Source organism: Heterodontus francisci, chromosome 27 (genome assembly GCF_036365525.1).
Source record: "Heterodontus francisci isolate sHetFra1 chromosome 27, sHetFra1.hap1, whole genome shotgun sequence".
Taxonomy (NCBI): domain Eukaryota; kingdom Metazoa; phylum Chordata; class Chondrichthyes; order Heterodontiformes; family Heterodontidae; genus Heterodontus; species Heterodontus francisci.
The window spans coordinates 12,266,341-12,284,123 of NC_090397.1; the positions used below are offsets into that span (position 1 = coordinate 12,266,341).

At 42.5% G+C, this 17,783-nt stretch overlaps 1 protein-coding gene across 3 annotated transcripts in view; it reads right to left on the reverse strand.

Annotated features, from left to right (window-relative positions):
• plekhg7 (pleckstrin homology domain containing, family G (with RhoGef domain) member 7) overlaps positions 1 to 17,424 on the reverse strand; it is a 128,961-nt gene extending 111,537 nt beyond the window's left edge. The window contains exons 1-2 of one of the 3 annotated variants that reach the window (XM_068059689.1): positions 2,777 to 2,832; positions 1,401 to 1,618 (exon numbers count right to left, since the gene is read on the reverse strand). The gene's annotated coding sequence lies outside the window, so the exon portion shown is untranslated. Of the gene's footprint in view, positions 1 to 1,400; positions 1,619 to 2,776; positions 2,852 to 17,363 lie in introns of those variants that run through there. The other 2 variants (XM_068059693.1, XM_068059690.1) reach the window with 2 other exon arrangements.
• Between the last annotated feature and the right edge of the window lie 359 nt (positions 17,425 to 17,783).

The following is a 17,783-nucleotide window of genomic DNA, read 5'->3' on the forward strand; positions in this document are numbered from 1 at the left end:
CAAACAATTTCTACAGTGACAACACCATATCTTCCCCCATTCGATGCTGCAGTCCAGCTTGGCCAGTGCTCTAATCGACCTTTGAGTCCTCAGATGCATTTAGGTTGCAACTGACCATCTCAGACCAGGAGCTGCAATAGGGGCTCCATTCTGACACTGCCCTGTTCATACCAGCTGGTTTAAACTTCATTCTGCTGCCCAGGCAGGTATGGTTTCAAGTAAAAAAAAGCCGCATCCAACAGGACTTAAATGGTAAATGTTTAGACAGTGAAACTGGCGGCATTCACATTGCCTACAACAACAACGACAACTTGCACTTATATAGTGCCTTTAACATAGAAAACGTCCCAAGGCTCTTCATGGCAGCACAATCAGACAAAAGTTGACACCGAGCCACAGATGGTGCCATTAGAATAGGTGGTCAAAAGCTTTGTCAGGGAGGTAGGTTTTAAGGAGGGTCTTAAAGGGGAAGAGGTGCATAAGTTTAGGGAGAGAATTCCAGAGTTTAGAGCCTATATAACTGAAAACACGGTCGCCAATGGTAGAGCAAATGTGGGGGACGAATAAGAGGCCAGAGTTCTTGGAGGGTTGTGGGACTGGAGGAGATGACAGAGGTAGGGAAGGGCGAAACCATAGAGAGACTCAAATACAAGGAGGAAAATTTAAAATCAAGTGTTTGCAGGACCAGGAGCCAATGTAGGTCAGCGAGCACAGGGGCGATGGATGGATTAGACTTGATGAAAATTAAAATATGGATAGCAGAGTTTTGGATGAGCTCAAGTTTACAGAGGGTGGAGGGTGGAAGATGGAAGACTGGCCGGGAGAGCATTGGAATAGCTGAGTCTAGAAGTAACAAAAGCATGAATGAGGGTTTCAGTAGCAGATGGGCTGAGGCAATGGCAGAGATAGACGATGTTATGGAGGCGCAAGTAGGCAGTCTTGGTGATGAAGAGGACATGGGGCAGGAAGTGCGGCTCAGGGTCAAAGAGGACAACAAGGCTGTGAACAATCTGGTTACGTCTCAGACAGTTGCCAGAGAGGGAGACGGAATTGGTGGCTAGGGAATGGAGTTTGCAGCAGGGGCTAAAGACAATGGCTTCGGTCTTCTCAACGATTTGCATTCAACATAATTGGAGGTTGGTTCAAAAAGCATTCAGGATGTTTCCATGGATCCCTGGGCATTTTTTACAATCAGTTTGACGCCACACAGGGAATTATACTTCACATGGTGTTGGATGGAAGCGGTGTAACATAAATTCCTCCAAAGAGTCTTACTCCGCTTTGCTCAGGCACTGACTCTAGATTCACAAATAGAATTGCCAATTCTGGTTGGTTACATTCTGGGAGGTTGTATCACATGACCTCCCACCTCCAACCACCCAGCTCCCGCCATTGATTACCTGAGACATCAATCCTCGTGGCCCTCTGCCTTCCCAGGCCATTGGAAAGCGAACAAACTCTGTTGCCCGATTGAAGTATTCTGGACAGTTGGTCAAACAGCCTTTTCTTCCCCACCTGCAATATTTATCGTCCTACTTTGCTCGCAGAGATTAATCTTTCAGTTCATTCCAAGCCAATCCAAGAGGGTTGGTGAGCCAGGACTGCAGCTTAAGTTGTCCTGTAAAAGGACAGCAAGTACAGAGCAGAAATTTGCAAGTAAGCTTGCTGACCACTGGTGTGTACCTGGAAACTAGAATCATAGTATCAATGTGAAACCACCTCAGCCTGCCACAATGTAAATAAGCTCTGTACAGCTAAATCATCACTATTATATTTTCTTACAAACTTAGATGCATCATCTGCTTAATAGTGAAATATGACTACATATTGCATGATGAATAAAAGTTGTTTAAAAATCTCTTGACTGCCCCTTATACTGGTCAGACTGGTTTCTGGTAAAACTACCCCTGAAACAGCAGTTGAACTAATACCAAGTTCCTTTTTTGTATCTTTTATCTTAGATAGGAACCACACTGACTTGTATAGTGCAATGTCGCTGGGACAAAAGGCATATGTGAGGGGAAGTTAAAAGCACCATTCTGATGGCATTAGATATTTTTGCACTTACCGTATCCTTTGCCAGGATGTTGTGTTCACAGTCAGCCAGTGTGCAAAGAAACAAGAAACAGAATGAATCTGAAGATGGTCACTGGGAATGGACTCATTCAGAGACTCCACCCTTTTACTCTTAAAAGAAAGCTTGCATTTCTATAGCACCCTTCACGATATCAGGGCATCCCAACACGTTTTACAGCCAATGAAGAAACGTGGCAGCCAATTTGCACACAGCAATGTGAGATGTTGCTTTAGAGATAAATATTGGCCAGGCCACCAGGGATAACTCCCCAGCTCTTCTTTAAAACAGTGCCATGGGATCTTTTACAAGCACCTGAGAGGACAGACAGGCCTCGGTTTAATGTTTTATCTGAAAATGCAGTGCTCCCTCAGTACTGCAGAGTGTCAGCTTAGATTATGTGCTCAAGTCTCTAGAATGGGGATGGAGTGACTCAATAGGGGAGAGTAGCTACAGCTGACACCCTGGAGAATTTGGGAGCATTCTGCTTCGGTCAGACTGGTTCTCTGGATACAATAAGCTCAAACTTGTACACTTATTCCCCATTTTTCAGCTGCCACTTACTACACTGCTCCCTGCCCTGGTTGACAATTCTATCTTTATAGCACTTTTTTTTAAAAACCCCAAGTGACAAAGATTAAACAGATTATCCCAGCACCTCCCCCAACCTGTCTGTGTTGAAGATTTTTTTTTAAAAAGCACCTTCGGACTGGGAGGCTCAGCAGGTCGTTGAGAATAAGATCTACAAGTTTCAGCTCGGGCTCCGCTCCTGCCCTCTGCTCCGAGGGAGATGCTGCTCCTGACTCCGGCTGCGGCTCCGATCTGCGCTTCCCTCGCAAGAGGGATCCAAAACTCAGCTGTAGGGCGGAGCCAGGTCAGATGGAGGGAGGGAGGAGGTTTTGCCGGGGAGTTCAGCGCGTTTCCCGGCTCTAATGGGCAGTAACAAGAGCTTTGAAGAGCTGCTGCCACCTCCCCAGGTAACGCTCACTTGCTCACCCTCTGTGACCAGCACAGCAAGTAAACAACAACAAGGCTTTCCTACAGCTCCTTGGAGTCTCCGGATTGTGATAACAACTATCACCAATCCATCATTACTTCACACTGGACTCAAATGAAACAATGTACAAAGAAATCTTTCACCATCTGGGATTGGTAATATTTCTCATTTCCTCCTTTCCAAAAACATGAAACACAAGTATGAGTTTCAAAATCCCTATTTGTAATAGAGCACTTATCTTTTATGCCTTTTAATTGCAAACTCATGCCACAATTATTTTTTTTTTTATTTATTCATGCCACAATTATACCATGTCCTAGACATAATATTCACACATATTGCTTAACAGCACACGCGATTTAATCTTCGCCCATCAGTAATCTGCTTCTCTTTACACTGACACTACCCCTGCTTGTGCTGCTAAGGTGTACACACTGCTGCCTCCAAAAACAAATCACTTCTTTATTCAGGTTGCTCAATCGCGAGCAATATAGGTACAGCTAAAAAGTATCCAATTTCATACTTGTGCCTCTCAAATCATTGATGCTCGGCTTAGCTCTAGGTCACTGTGAACACTGCATGCTGACATATTTCACATTTAGTTGTAATCTATCATTTACATGTCAAAGTGCAAGAAAAATTAAGTACAACACTGTTCATGATTAACATACAAATAAAAACTGTTTTAATCTTCTAGCTGGTGGAGGATCCTGAACAAGGGGATCATACTTTTAAAACTACAGCGAGGCCATAACTGAGTGAAACCGACAATCACTTTTTCACAGTCAGAGTTTATTTTTATTCTAGTGTTACAGGTAAATCTTTAGATCTACCTTCCTCTTTCAATATTATTGTTATGCCTTGTATGATTTTAGATGCTGAGGATCAATTGAAACTTTTACCACTGAGATGGATAGATTTCTGTTAGGTGAGGGTATTAAGGGATATGGAGCAAGGCGGGTAAATGGAGTTCAGGTGTAGATGCATGATCTAATTGAATGGCGGAATGAGCTGGAGGGACTGAATGGCCTTCTCCTGTTCCTATGTTCAAAACCTCTGTAACCTGTTGCTCCAAGTTCCTGCTGATCTCCGCTTTGACTCTCATTACTATGGTAACCCATTCTCACTCAGCACTTATTAGAAAATGGCAGCTTTTCAAAAATAATTAAAAATCTTTACCAAGAAATCTGACATTCCACATCTGTGACTTGAAGCACTAGTTTGTTTTAACTTCCATCTTTCTCAACCTTAATTGCTTGAGAAGGGGGTGGGGTTGCAAGATTAACATCTAAACCAGAAAAACTACAAAGTGACTGTATCAATATTGCCTATAATGCAGAAATAATCATTTCAAAACATCAGGAGGGTGGGGCAAACACCCACACACAGAGAACTCTGGCTGCGGACGTGAGTCCTGATGTCATAAAGTCAGATGTATCTGATTGCTGTTTTTGAGAGCTTGCTGTGCATAAATTGGCTGCCATTTTTCCTAAATCACAACAGTGACTAAGCTTTAAAAGTACCTAATTAGCTGTAAAGCGATTTGGGCCATACTGTGATCATGAAAGAAAGCTATATAAATGATTATTTTGTTTCAGCTGCCAACTCTTTTCTGCATCACATTCAGAGTTTATTTTTATTTTAGTGTTACAGGTAAATCTTTAGATCTACCTTCCTCTTTCTTTCAATATTGTTGTTATGCTTTGTATGATTTTAGATTGGCCACTGCTTAGAAAAAGAACTTTTACAAAGGACCTTTCACATCCTCAGGCCATCCCAAAGGGCTTCACAACCAATGAAATCCTTTTGACGAATGCGGCAGCCAATACTTTCACAGCAATCAGCAATGAAATAAAAGACCTGCTCATCTGTTTTCGTGTTGTTGGTTGAGGGATAAGCATTGGCCAGAACACCAGGGAGAACTCTCCTGCTCTTCCTCAAATACTACCACGGGATCTTTTATGTCCACCTGAGAGGACAGACAGGATCTTGGTTTTCAAGTAGTAAGATAATGAATAATATTGTTACAAATCTGGTGCCAAGAAAACACTATATGCCAAATGAGAAATATTAATTCATCAGTTGGAAACTTACAATAAAATTAAATGGAAAAAATCCCACAGTTAACTTTTAAAAAACTGACAACTAAGATGACCACCGCAATTTGCTTCTGAAATACCAGGAGATTAAATTGGAGACACAGGTCGAACAAGAAGCTCAGCCAGGATAATGCTTTGGTTAACTGAGTAGATTATCCAGATCACCCTCATTAGCCGGACATTCAAAGCCATCTTGAGGCACTCATGGATGGAGACGTCCCTCCAGGGGGTAAATACTGACAATACCACCTAATAGAGGTTTTGTGTTTTAGACTTTGGACCTCATTTAAAACAAAGGGGATTGAAAGAACCATGTGACCGTCTCCTCACGCTGTGTAAAACTGGGAGTTTTGTGACACACAAGGGAGACAAACAGTAACTGAGTGTGCAGCAGCAGAGAAGGCTGTGTGCCTCCCTTTCGCTCTCTCTCCAGAAAACATCAAGTTTGAAAACCATCTGCAACTGTAGACCCTCCAAGCCTACAGGCTGCTACAGCCAGAGACCAGGGGAACAGAGCCATCTACAAGTCTACCTTCAAGAAAACCCTGAGCAAAGCAGGTCAGTCACAAAGTGCACTTTGACCAGTCAAGACTTCAAGAATACAGCTCCAACCAGAAGACCACCAAATTATCCAACCTCAGACTGTGTATTTAATTTTATTTATTCTGGACTTTAATCCAACCAGAAAACCTACTTTCCACTTTGTAATCTATTTGTGTGTGTTTGTGATCCTCATGTGAATGTGTGCGGGAATATGTAACGTAGTTTTTAATATTTAGATCGGGTTTAGCTTGTTGAGTATAATAAACTTACCTCTTTCTTGTTTAAACTCAAGAAAACCTGTCCGATTGGTTCTTTCATGATGACATTAAATGATAAAGGTAAAACACTCACTGAGATGGTTAGCACATCAACTGTTTGAAAAGGAATAAATCCTGTTGCAGTCAAATAAGAGGAAGGGCAAGAGGGCGACTGTGACCCCCCTCCTCATCTAGCTGTAATAATGCATCATCAGTAAGAAGACCCCACACTCCCTATGTCCTGCAGACTACATTTACTGCTCAATATCTAGAGGTATGACAGCATGACCAGCGTTATAATAATGAAGTCACTCACTGTGTGAAATGGGTACTTGCCTCCATGTGCATTCTCTTATCTTCTGGGAGGTGGACTGATGAACACTGTAGTGAGATCAGGCTAAAGTTAATTCTCCTGTCATGAGTTGACCACATAGATTCTGTTGTGTTCGGGTTGTTTCACATCACCTCCAATAATGCAGCAGCCCATGCCAATTTGGACTTGGAGAATACCCAGGCTTAAGCTCCCAATGAGCAGGTAACATTTACACTAAATATATTCTGGGCATGAGCATCGCAAACAAGAACAAGACCAACCACTTCCCCCAATCTTCAATGGCACTACCATTAGCAAGTATTTTTGTTACGGAAGGGTATTAAGGGATATGGAACCAAGGAGGATAAATGGAGTTAAAATACAGATCAGCCATGATCTAATTGAATGGTAGGAAAGGATCAAGCGTGAATGGCCTACTCTGTTCCTTTGTACTTAAGTCCCCACCATCAACATTTTGGGGAACAGTAGGTCATCACTGTCCATGAGCTTAATGCGACCAACCATATCAGCTGTGACTACAAGAGTTGGGTAGAGGCTGGGTACGTTGTGGCACATGGGTCATCTCTAATATTAACATTACCGTCCCAACAAATTTTTTTTTAAATCGTTCGTTCGTGGGATGTGGGCGTCGCTGGCTAAGCCAGCGTTTATTGCCCATCCTTAATTGCTCGAGAAGGTGGTGGTGAGCTGCCTCCTTGAACTGCTGCAGTTGTTGGGGTGACAGTACACCAACAGTGCTGTTAGGATGGGAGTTCCAGGAATTTGACCCAGCAACACTGAAAGAACGGCGATAAAGTTCCAAGTCAGGATGGTGTGTGGCTTGGAGGGGAACTTGCAGGTGGTGGTGTTCCCATGCATTTGCTGCCCTTGTCTTTCTAGGTGGTAGAGGTCACGGGTTTGGAAGGTGCTGTCGAAGGAGCCTTGGCGAGTTGCTGCAGTGCATCTTATAGATGGTGCACACTGCTGCCACTGTGCGTTGATGGTGGATGGATTGAATGTTTGTGGATGGTGTGCCAATCAAGTGGGCTGCTTTGTCCTGGATGGTGTTGAGTTCCTTGAGTGTTGTTGGAGCTGCATATATCCAGGCAAGTGGAGAGTATTCCATCACACTCCTGACTTGTGCCTTGTAGATGGTGGACAGGCTTTGGGGAGTCAGGCGGTGAGTTACTTGCTCCAGAATTCCCAGCCTCTGACCTGCTCTTGTAGCCACAGCATTTATGTGGCTGGTCCACTTCTGTTTTTGGTCATTGGTGACCCCCCAAGATGTTGATAGCGGGGATTCAGCGATGGTAATGCCATTGAACATCAAGAGGAAGTGGTTAGATTCTCTTGTCTGAGAAGGTCATTACCTGGCACTTGTGTGGCATGAATGTTACTCGCCACTTATCAGCCCAAGCCTGGACGTTGTCCAGGTCTTGCTACATCTGGACATTGGCTGCTTCAGTATCTGAGGAGTTGCGAATGGTGCTGAACATTATGCAATCATCAGCGAACATCCCCACTTCTGACCTAATGATAGAGGAAAGGTCATTGATGAAGCAGCTGAAGATGGTTGGGCCTAGGACACTACCTTGAGGAACTCCTGCAGTGATGTCTTGGGACTGAGATGATTGACTTCCAACAACCACAACCATTTTGCTTTGTGCTGGGTATGACTCCAACCAGCGAAGAGTTTTCCCCCTGATTGTCATTGATTCCAGTTTTGCTGGGGCTCCTTGATGCCATACTCGGCCAAATGCTGCCTTGATGTCAAGGGCAGTCACTCTCACCTCACCTCTGGAGTTCAGCTCTTTTGTTCCTGTTTGGACCAAGGCTGTAATATGAGGTCACTAGGTCAGGAGCTGAGTGGCCCTGGTGGAACCCAAACTAAGCCTCACTGAGCAGGTTATTGCTGAATAAGTGGAAAACAGAGCTCCGGCTCTGAATTCTTGGTTAACGTCCTGTGAGATAACGTGTGTCCAGTGGGTGTGGATGGTCTCCTCTCACTGTATGGGTTATGGAAGCCCAAAATAACCCTCCCTTCATAAAGGACTCACCACCCTGCTGGTATAAAGATGGTTATGGCCATGGAAGGAATGCCCACAGCCTATTCTGTCAGACTAATAATTGGCCTGTGAATCTTTTCACTACTCCAAGCTGTTCTCAAATTGAACAGCGTAAAGATACAATAACATTTTACAAAATCTTGAGAATGAAATTGGAATACCTCTTCCGTTTAATGAAGACTCAATCCTTCTCCTGGGCCAGAATCGATATACTCAGTTAGCCAGTGCTACTGGTGAGGGGCCAAGGCCCACAACTGCAAGATGTGAACAAGATTGAAAAGTGTCTCTTTGCCCTTTAAGGTGAAGCAGTAAAAAAGTTTTCACAATCTACAACTTTATGAATTCTCCGTCGAAAAAGATGGCAATAGATAAGTTATTCATGGTATAATATATAAATTGTAAAGTTTGTATTTTCAAAACGTACAAACAGGAGGAGGCCATTCAGCCCCTTAAACCTGTTATACAATTCAATCAAATCACAGATGATCGGTTCCTCAACTCCATTTACCAACCTTTGCCTCTGATATCTGTACCCAACAAAAATCTATCGTTGTCAAACTTGAAAATTTCAGCAACCTTTTGGGCGAAAAAGGGTTTCCTGATCTTACTCCGAAATGGCCTAGCTCTACTTTTAAGTTTGCGCTTTCTTGTTCTGGATTCCCTCAGCAGAGGAAATAGTTTCTCTCTACCTACACTATTGAATCTGTTTATCATTTTAAACACCTCAACCAGATCTCAACCTTCTAAACTCAAGTCTTATCAAAGACATTCAGTATGTTTGAGTCTGTATTATGCATCAGTAGTGTAGGGCATTTTTCTGACTGCATTAAGTTTTCCATATGATAATAATGGGTTATCTTATTGTGAATACAAATTTACACCATTTAATCTGATCTGTTTTCTGACCTCAGACTCTTCATAGAGATGGGTTTTTTCCTTCTTTCACATGGTTGAAGAATAGTTCCCCCACCAAAAAGATGCAATTTTGAAACATTTGTTTTACTCAGACCTCCTGCCAATTTGCCAGTTACTTTCTCCAGTTTCTCTAGGTTTCTGCACATACATGGTATTCTTAACCAAAAGCTGTTGACAGCATTCGATAAGTAGCAGCTGCAGAATGCCTAGAACATAACGCCTTGGGAAGAGCACATATTTTAAGAGATGGAACATTTCAAGATCAGAATAAAGTCCTAATCTTCACTTTACTAATTGCTTTCCTAAGAAGACTGAACAATGGAAATTGAATCCTCTCTGAAATTAGATCAGAAATGTATAGCTAATGCCAATTAAAAATAAGAGATTACTTACACTCATAGAAACAAACATGGTTAAGCAGCAGAGCATCCTCCAAGAGAGATAAATAATCCACCTCAAAAATAGTATCGGGACTATAGGGCCCCTCACCAGTAGCACTGGCTAAGTATATCGATTCTGGCTCAGGAAAAGGAATGTGTCTTCATAGGGACTTGTATTTCTATAGCTCCTTTCACAACTGCAGGATGTTCCAAAGTAATTCACAGCCAATGAAGTAGATTTGAAGTGCAGTCACTGTTGTAATGTAGGAAATGCAGCAGTCAATTTACACGCAGCAAGGTCCCACAAACAGCAATGAGTTAAATAACCAGCTCAGCCAGGTACCCAGGGAGAACTCACTTGCTGTTCTTTGAAATAGTGCTGTGGGATCTTTTACATTCTCCTGAGAGACTGACAAAGTATTGGTTTAAAGTCTTGTCCAGAACGACATCACTTCCCTCATTACTGCATTGGAGTGTCAGCCTAGATTATGTGTCTAAATCTCTGGAGCAGGACTTCAACACACAACCTTCTGACTCAAAGGCAAGAGTGCTACCCACTGAGTCACAGCTAACACCTTAGTTTTAAGTGGATAATACTTCATGAAGTCAATATTACAACATGAACAAAAGTAGACAACAATGTGTTGTTAAGTATTTGCTAATATAACTAAAATGTCAGTGTTCTCTGAATATGTAGGCATTCAAATAAGTTTCCTTGTTTAAAATACTTTGTGTGAAAATGAAATGTGCCAGGTGCTCTGGGTATTTCACAGATGGAAATGAACAGGTGATCAAAATGTATACTGCAGCAACAACTTGTATTGATTTATATAGCACCATTATCGCAATAAAACATCCCAAGGCATTTCATAGAGGCAAAATGAAACAAAGTTTGACATCGAGCCACATTAGGAGATATTAGGTCAGATGACCAAAAGCTTGGTCAAAGCAGTCGGTTTTAAGGAGTGCTTTAAAGGAGGAAAGCGAGATAAAGAGGCAGAGAGGTTTAGGGAGGGAATTTCAGAGCCGAGGCAACTGAAGGCACGACCACCACTGGCGGAGCGATTAAAATAGGGGATGCTCAAGAGACCAGAATTAGAGAAGTACAGATATCTCACAGGGTTGTAGGACTGGAAGAGATTACAAAGATAGGGAGGTGCCAGGCCATGGAGCGATTTGAAACCAAGGATGAGAATTTTTAAATTGAGGCGTTGTTTAGCTGGAAGCCAGTGTAGGTCAGTGAGCACAGGTCACGATGGGTGAATGGGATTTAGTGCGAGTTAGGCAGCAGAGCTTTTTTTTTTAGAGATACAGCACTGAAACAAGCCCTTCGGCCCACCGAGTCTGTGCCGACCAACAACCACCCATTTATACTAACTCTACAGTACTCCCATATTTCCTACCACCTACCTACACTAGGGTCAATTTACAACGGCCAATTTACCTGTCACCTACAAGTCTTTGGCTGTGGGAGGGAACCCACACGGACACAGGGAGAACTTGCAAACTCCGCACAGACAGTACCCAGAATCGAACCCAGGTCCCTGGAGCTGTGAGGCTGCGGTGCTAACCACTGCGCCACTGTGCCACCCATATGGCTGACCCAAATTTACGGAGGGTAGAATGTTGAAGGCCATCCAGGAGTGTGCTCGAACAGTCAAGCCTAGAGGGAACAAAGGAATGGATGAGGGTTTCAGCAGCAGAAGAGCTGAGGAAGGGGCAGATTCAGGTGATGTTACGGAGGTGGAAATAGGTGGTCTTTGTGATAGTACTTGATTAGTAGTTGAAAGCTCATCTTGGACTCAAATATGACACCAAGGTTGTGAACAGTCTTGTTCAGCTTCAGACAGTTACCAGGGAGAGGGATGCAGTCGGTTTCAAATGAACAGAGCTTGTAGCAGGGACTGAAGACAATGGCTTCAGTCTTCCCTATATTTAATTGGAAGAAATTTCTGCCCATCCAGTACTGGATGTCAAACAAAAAGTCTGGTAATTTAGAGACAATGACAGCACAGACTCTATGTGAATAATGAAATTCTATGCAACCAAAGTGAAAGGTAAGGAGCTTAAAGTAGGAAAGAATAAACAGAAAAATGAAATACATTTTCTGATGAGTTATTAGGTACAACCCATTTCCATCCATCAAACTAACAATGATTCAAACCAAATTTTCAGAATGAGTTTGTCTAATATTCAAACTAACTTTGATTAATGACTTTTGGTCATTCAACCACCTGTTCATCTAAACCAATTAACTATCTCTAGGGTGGAACTGAGACGTAAGACTCAAACACTTCAGAGTGCCTCTGAGCGGACTGAAGTACGCATGGAGACTCTTTAAACAAACTCCAAGCTGATGACATCGGATCCAGGCTGATTTCTGGGGAAATGGTTGTCAATTGTATTAAAAAAAATCTTGGCATCAGTTTCCATTTCAAACAAAAATCAAATACAGGTTGGTAAATTAGAACGATGTTATGGTAAAGCAGGTACATTTAAAAAAAAATCATACTGAGTAACATAAAATCACATATAATTTGAGCCTAAATCTGAACATGTATATTGAGGACAGGAGTTATCAGCTATAAAGATTTGTTATCTCCAAACCCTATCTGAAAATTTACCTCTAAAGAGCCATTTTATGGGTTTAGTTGCTAAAGCAGAATTGATATGTAGCTTTTTAACAAACTCAGATCAAATTTATATTGAAGCAAAGCAGGAAGCATTATTATTGAGACACTTAAAGCTGTCAAGTGTATTTAACTTTGCACAAGCGTGGCCTGTAATCATTTGAGTTTAGAGGTGTTTAATATGTTAAAAGGATTCAATAGGGTAGATACAGAGAAACTATTTTCTCTGGTGGGAGCATCCAGAACAAGGGGCATATTAGAGCCAGAACATTCAGGAGTGAAATCAGGAAGCAATTTTTCGCATAAATGACTGTGGATGCTGGAGCAATCGAAATTTACAAGACTGAACTCAATAGATTTTTGTTGGAGATGGATATCCAGGGCTATGGAAACATCGAAGAAAAATGGAGTTGTGGTGCAGATCAGCCATGATCTACAAGAATGGTGGAACGGGGTCAAGGGGCTGAATGGCTCCTCCTGTTCCAATCTTCCTATAAAATTACAGATGCACAGCTTTCACATAGGTACAGCTTGCAGAGGTTAATCTCCAATCTCCATGCTGCCGTTATACTGGTAGTTTTACGTTAATGTGAAGTGTTTTTATTATTTATCTCAGAGATATTAAAATTGAACACACAGTTGCCAAAGGCAATGTTATTTTCTTTACCTTAGAAAGTATGATCAAATGGTTATGTCACCACCTAGTGATAAAAGAAAGAACATACACCAGAGTGAAAGAGGAAATTTCTGCTCGATATCGGATATAGCAATAGTGGAGGAATTGACAAAGGTGGTGGTGACATTGAGTTGTCAGCATACATGTGCTTTCATGTTACCGAGGGGCAGCTTATAGATGAGAAATAGGAGGGGACCAAGGATAGATCCTGCAGGGCACTAGAGGTAACGTGCAGGAGCAGGAAGAGAAGTCATTGCAAGTGATACTCTGGCCACAATTTACATCCCATTGGAAAGACAGCACCTCCGACAGTGCTGCAATTATGAAGCATCAACTTAGATTACATGTGCTCAAGTTTTTGGATTGGGGCTTGAACCCACAACTTTCCTGACTCAGAGGCAAGAGTGCTATCACTGAATCAAGGCTGACACCTAGAAGGGAAGACTTGACTGTTCCAATGCACTCCTTGCTAGTCATCACACATTCTACCCTCCATAAACTTGAGGTCATCCAAAACTCGGCTGCCTGTGTTTTAACTCGCACCAAGTCCCATTCCCCTATCACCCCTGTGCTCACTGACCTATATAGGTCCCCGGCCGGGAAAGGTCTTGATTTTAAAATTCTCATCCTTGGTTTCAAATCCCTCCATGGTCTCACACCCCTCCTTATCTCCGTCATCTCCTCCAGCCCCACAACCCTCCAGGATATCTGCGCTCCTCAAATTCTGGTCTCTTCAGCATCCCCCATTTTAATCGCTCCACCATTGGTGTCCGCGCCTTCAGTTGCCCAGGCCCTAAGCTCCGGAATTCCCTCCCCACACCTCTCCACCTCCTTTAAGGCACTCCTTAAAACCTACCTCTTTAACCAAGCTTTTGGTCATCTGCCCTAATATCACCTTATGTGGCTCGGTGCCATATTTTGTTCTATTATGCTCCTGTGAAGTGCCTTGGGATGTTTTATTATGTTAAAGGTGCTATATAAATATAAGATGTTGTTGTCTGCCCCTTGAGTGGATGTAAGGGATCCCACAGCACTGTGAAAGAAGAGCAGAGCAGTACCTGGGCAATATTTATCCCTTAACCAACATCACTAAAACAGATTATTATCTCATTGCTGCTTGTGTGAGATTGCTGTGCACAAATTGGTTGTCATGTTTCCTACATTGCAACAGTGACTACACTTCAAAAGTACTGAATTGGCTCTAAAGTGCTTTGGGACGTCTTGTAGTCATGAAAGGCGCTATATAAATGCAAGCTTTTTAATCTTTTTTTTCCAATCTCTAGTTTCCTCTCTGCAAATCCGGCACACCATCTTCTTTCTCTGTGGAAGGTGACTCATCCATGGTCCCCACCCAAAATACCTGGGCGTCACTCCTGACAGGACTCTCATCTATTGGTCTCATCTCAACACCACCAGCCAAAAAGTAAAAACTAGGGTGAACCCCTGGTTTGGAACGTCATGGGGGAGAACAGCCAGAACACTTTGCACCCAACAATGGCCCTAGTATACTCTGCTGCAGAATACTGCTCTGCTGTCGCACTAACTCCGAGAATGCATTCCACAATCTCACAATCCTCTCTGTGAATAAATGTTTCTCCAGCTTTCCGCCCTAAATCTCTTACATTTAATCGTAGACCCATGTCCCCTCATTTCTCGACCTCTCGGTCACTGGAAAAAACCTTGTTTGAATAACAATAATTTGCATTTATATAGTGTCTTTAACATAGTAACAGATCCTAAAATGCTTCATAGAAGCAAAATTTCCATCGAGTCACAGAAGGAGATATTAGGGGCCAAACGTTTGGACAAAGAGGTAGGCTTTTGTAATGCATTCCTATCTTATGAGCATGTTCAATGTGTGATGATGTGACCTGGCCATCTTGGTGTCTGTCTTTCTTTACAGGTTCCTTCCAGTATAAAAAAGATTTTTGGTGACGAGGATAGGATTAAAGTGCCAAAATATTTGCAGCAAACAGCAGTAGAGACCGTGATGAACAAAATAATCTAGCTCCCAGTGACCTACCTGCGAGGATAATAAGGACTTTCAACTAGATTGTGTTGAGCCTCATTGTTCATGAAAACGTGTGGCTGCATTTAGTTGAATGGATTCTGTAGGGTCCTAGTGTCCACCTGATTCAACTACTGACTACACTGGATTTGGTGAGTCTCTTCTGATTAGGCTGACTTAACTTCTGTGTCAATGTTACAGAAACCAGAGTAAGTGTTTACTGGGTTCACGGTTACATTTGAAAATGGGACTAAATGGCTACACCCACGGGATACATTAGAAGGCTAGAATTGTATGATAGAGCTCAAAAGCCATTCAGTTCTTACATTGAAAGAATGGACATGTTCTTCAGAGCTAATAATATATCAGAACTCGAAGGTGAAAGTGAAAAGGCCCAGACTCAGAAGGCACATTTTGAGCACAAGAAAGCAATTTTGCGAACAGAGATTAGTATGGCATTCTAATAAACCTTCTTGCTCCCAACAAGACAAAAGATGTGTCATTCAAAATAATTATCTCCAAATTGGAGGAACATTTTAATCCTAAGCCACTAGAGGTAGCAGAAAGCTACAAAATGTGAACCAGAAACCAGAGTAGTGAAACTGTTATGGCACTGAAGAATTAGAATTAGAACATTACAGCGCAGTACAGGCCCTTCGGCCCTCGATGTTGCGCCGACCTGTGAAACCATCTGACCTACACTATTCCATTTTCATCCATATGTCTATCCAATGACCACTTAAATGCTCTTAAAGTTGGCGAGTCTACTACTGTTGCAGGCAGGGCGTTCCACGCCCCTACTACTCTCTGAGTAAAGAAACTACCTCTGACATCTGTCCTATATCAATCACCCCTCAACTTAAAGCTATGTCTCCTCGTGTTTGCCATCACCATCCGAGGAAAAAGACTCTCACTATCCACCCTATCTAACCTTCTGATTATCTTATATGTCTCTATTAAGTCACCTCTCCTCCTCCTTCTCTCCAACGAAAACAACCTCAAGTCCCTCAACCTTTCCCCGTAAGACCTTCCCTCCATACCAGGCAACATCCTAGTAAATCTCCTCTGCACCCTTTCCAAAGCTTCCACATCCTTCCTATAATGCGGTGACCAGAACTGCACGCAATACTCCAGGTGCGGTCTCACCAGAGTCTTGTACAGCTGCAGCATGACCTCGTGGCTCCGAAACTCGATCCCCCTACTAATAAAAGCTAACACACCATATGCCTTCTTAACAGCCCTATTAACCTGGGTAGCAACTTTCAGGGATTTATGTACCTGGACACCAAGATCTCTCTGTTCATCTACACTACCAAGAATCTTCCCATTAGCCCAGTACTCTGCATTCCTGTTACTCCTTCCAAAGTGAATTACCTCACACTTTTCCGCATTAAACTCCATTTGCCATCTCTCAGCCCAGCTCTGCAGCTTATCTATGTCCCTCTGTACCCTACAACATCCTTCAGCACTATCCACAACTCCACCGACCAGTGATGCATTACTCATTCATTACAACACAAATTGGGACCTGAAGTTAGCAAGTGATGCGTCAAGCAATGAAGATGGAGCAGTGATCAGTCATGTCATGGCTGATGGTCAAGAGAAGCCCATAGCATTTGAGTCACGTACCCTGACCAACAGTGAATGCAACGATGCGCAGCTAGAAAAGAGAGTACTTGGAATCAGCTTCGGAGTCAGAATGTTTCACCAGTTTTTGTTGGGTAGAAACTTTATGGTAGTTATAGATCATAAACCCCCAGTAGCTATTCTGGGTCCAAAGTCTGCAATACTGACAATGGCAGTGTCAAGTATGGAGCGGTGGGCTGTACTTCTCTCACAGTACGACTACAACATTGAATATCATGGTTCAAAGGAGAATGCTGTCACTGATGCACTGTCCCATTTGCCGCACAAAGACTCAAAAGTAGGCAGTGAAGGTACAACCTTCCAATCACTGCAACTGAAATTGCAGCTAAAACTCAGAAAGACCTAGTTTTAGAAACAGTCTACAAACAGACTTTGAATGGTTTACAGCATTTGACCAGTGTACAGACGAGGAACTGAAACTGTTCAACAATCAACGTAACGAATTGTCATGTGAATAGGGCTGCATTAAGTGGGGTCACCGAGTGGTAGTACCTAGTTCTTTAAGACACAAGATTCTGGCAGAACTTCATACTGAACATACGATATAATTAGCATGAAATTCATAGCCAGAAGTTTTGTTTATTGGCCTCTTCTAGACAGTGATGTAGAATCATTGGTTAGCAAATGTACCATTTTTCAAAACTGCAGGAATAACCCACCAAAAATCCCTTTACAACCGTGGTCATGGGTGACTCATCCATTTCAAAGAATTTATGTAAATCATATGATCCCACTGAGGGATGATCCAAAGCACCTACTTGATTGGGAGCTTTTGCCAAAGTGTGAACCAGTTCAGACTCCGGTGTCTGAAGTACCAATTTCAGAAAAAGAAACAAGTTCTTCTGTAACTCCTGAACTGAAACCAGACAGTCCAAAACCTGGCAACACCAAAACCTGTAAGGAGATCAGAAAGACTTTGTAAACCAATTGGTAGACTGATTTATAGATATTGTTTAAAGAAAAAGAGTCAGTTACAAGTTCCTCCCAATATATAACAGCTTTAAGGAGCATGTTGAATCCTTGTTCACAGTTTTCAATTATAAGGCAAAGAAATGAGCACACCAGGTTTTCTCAGGTTTAAAGACAAAAAAATGAAATCTATTAAACCTTAAACTTAAACTCTAATACAGTTCACGCCTACGGATATACGACGCGCCCAAGCGAGCATGCACACGCGA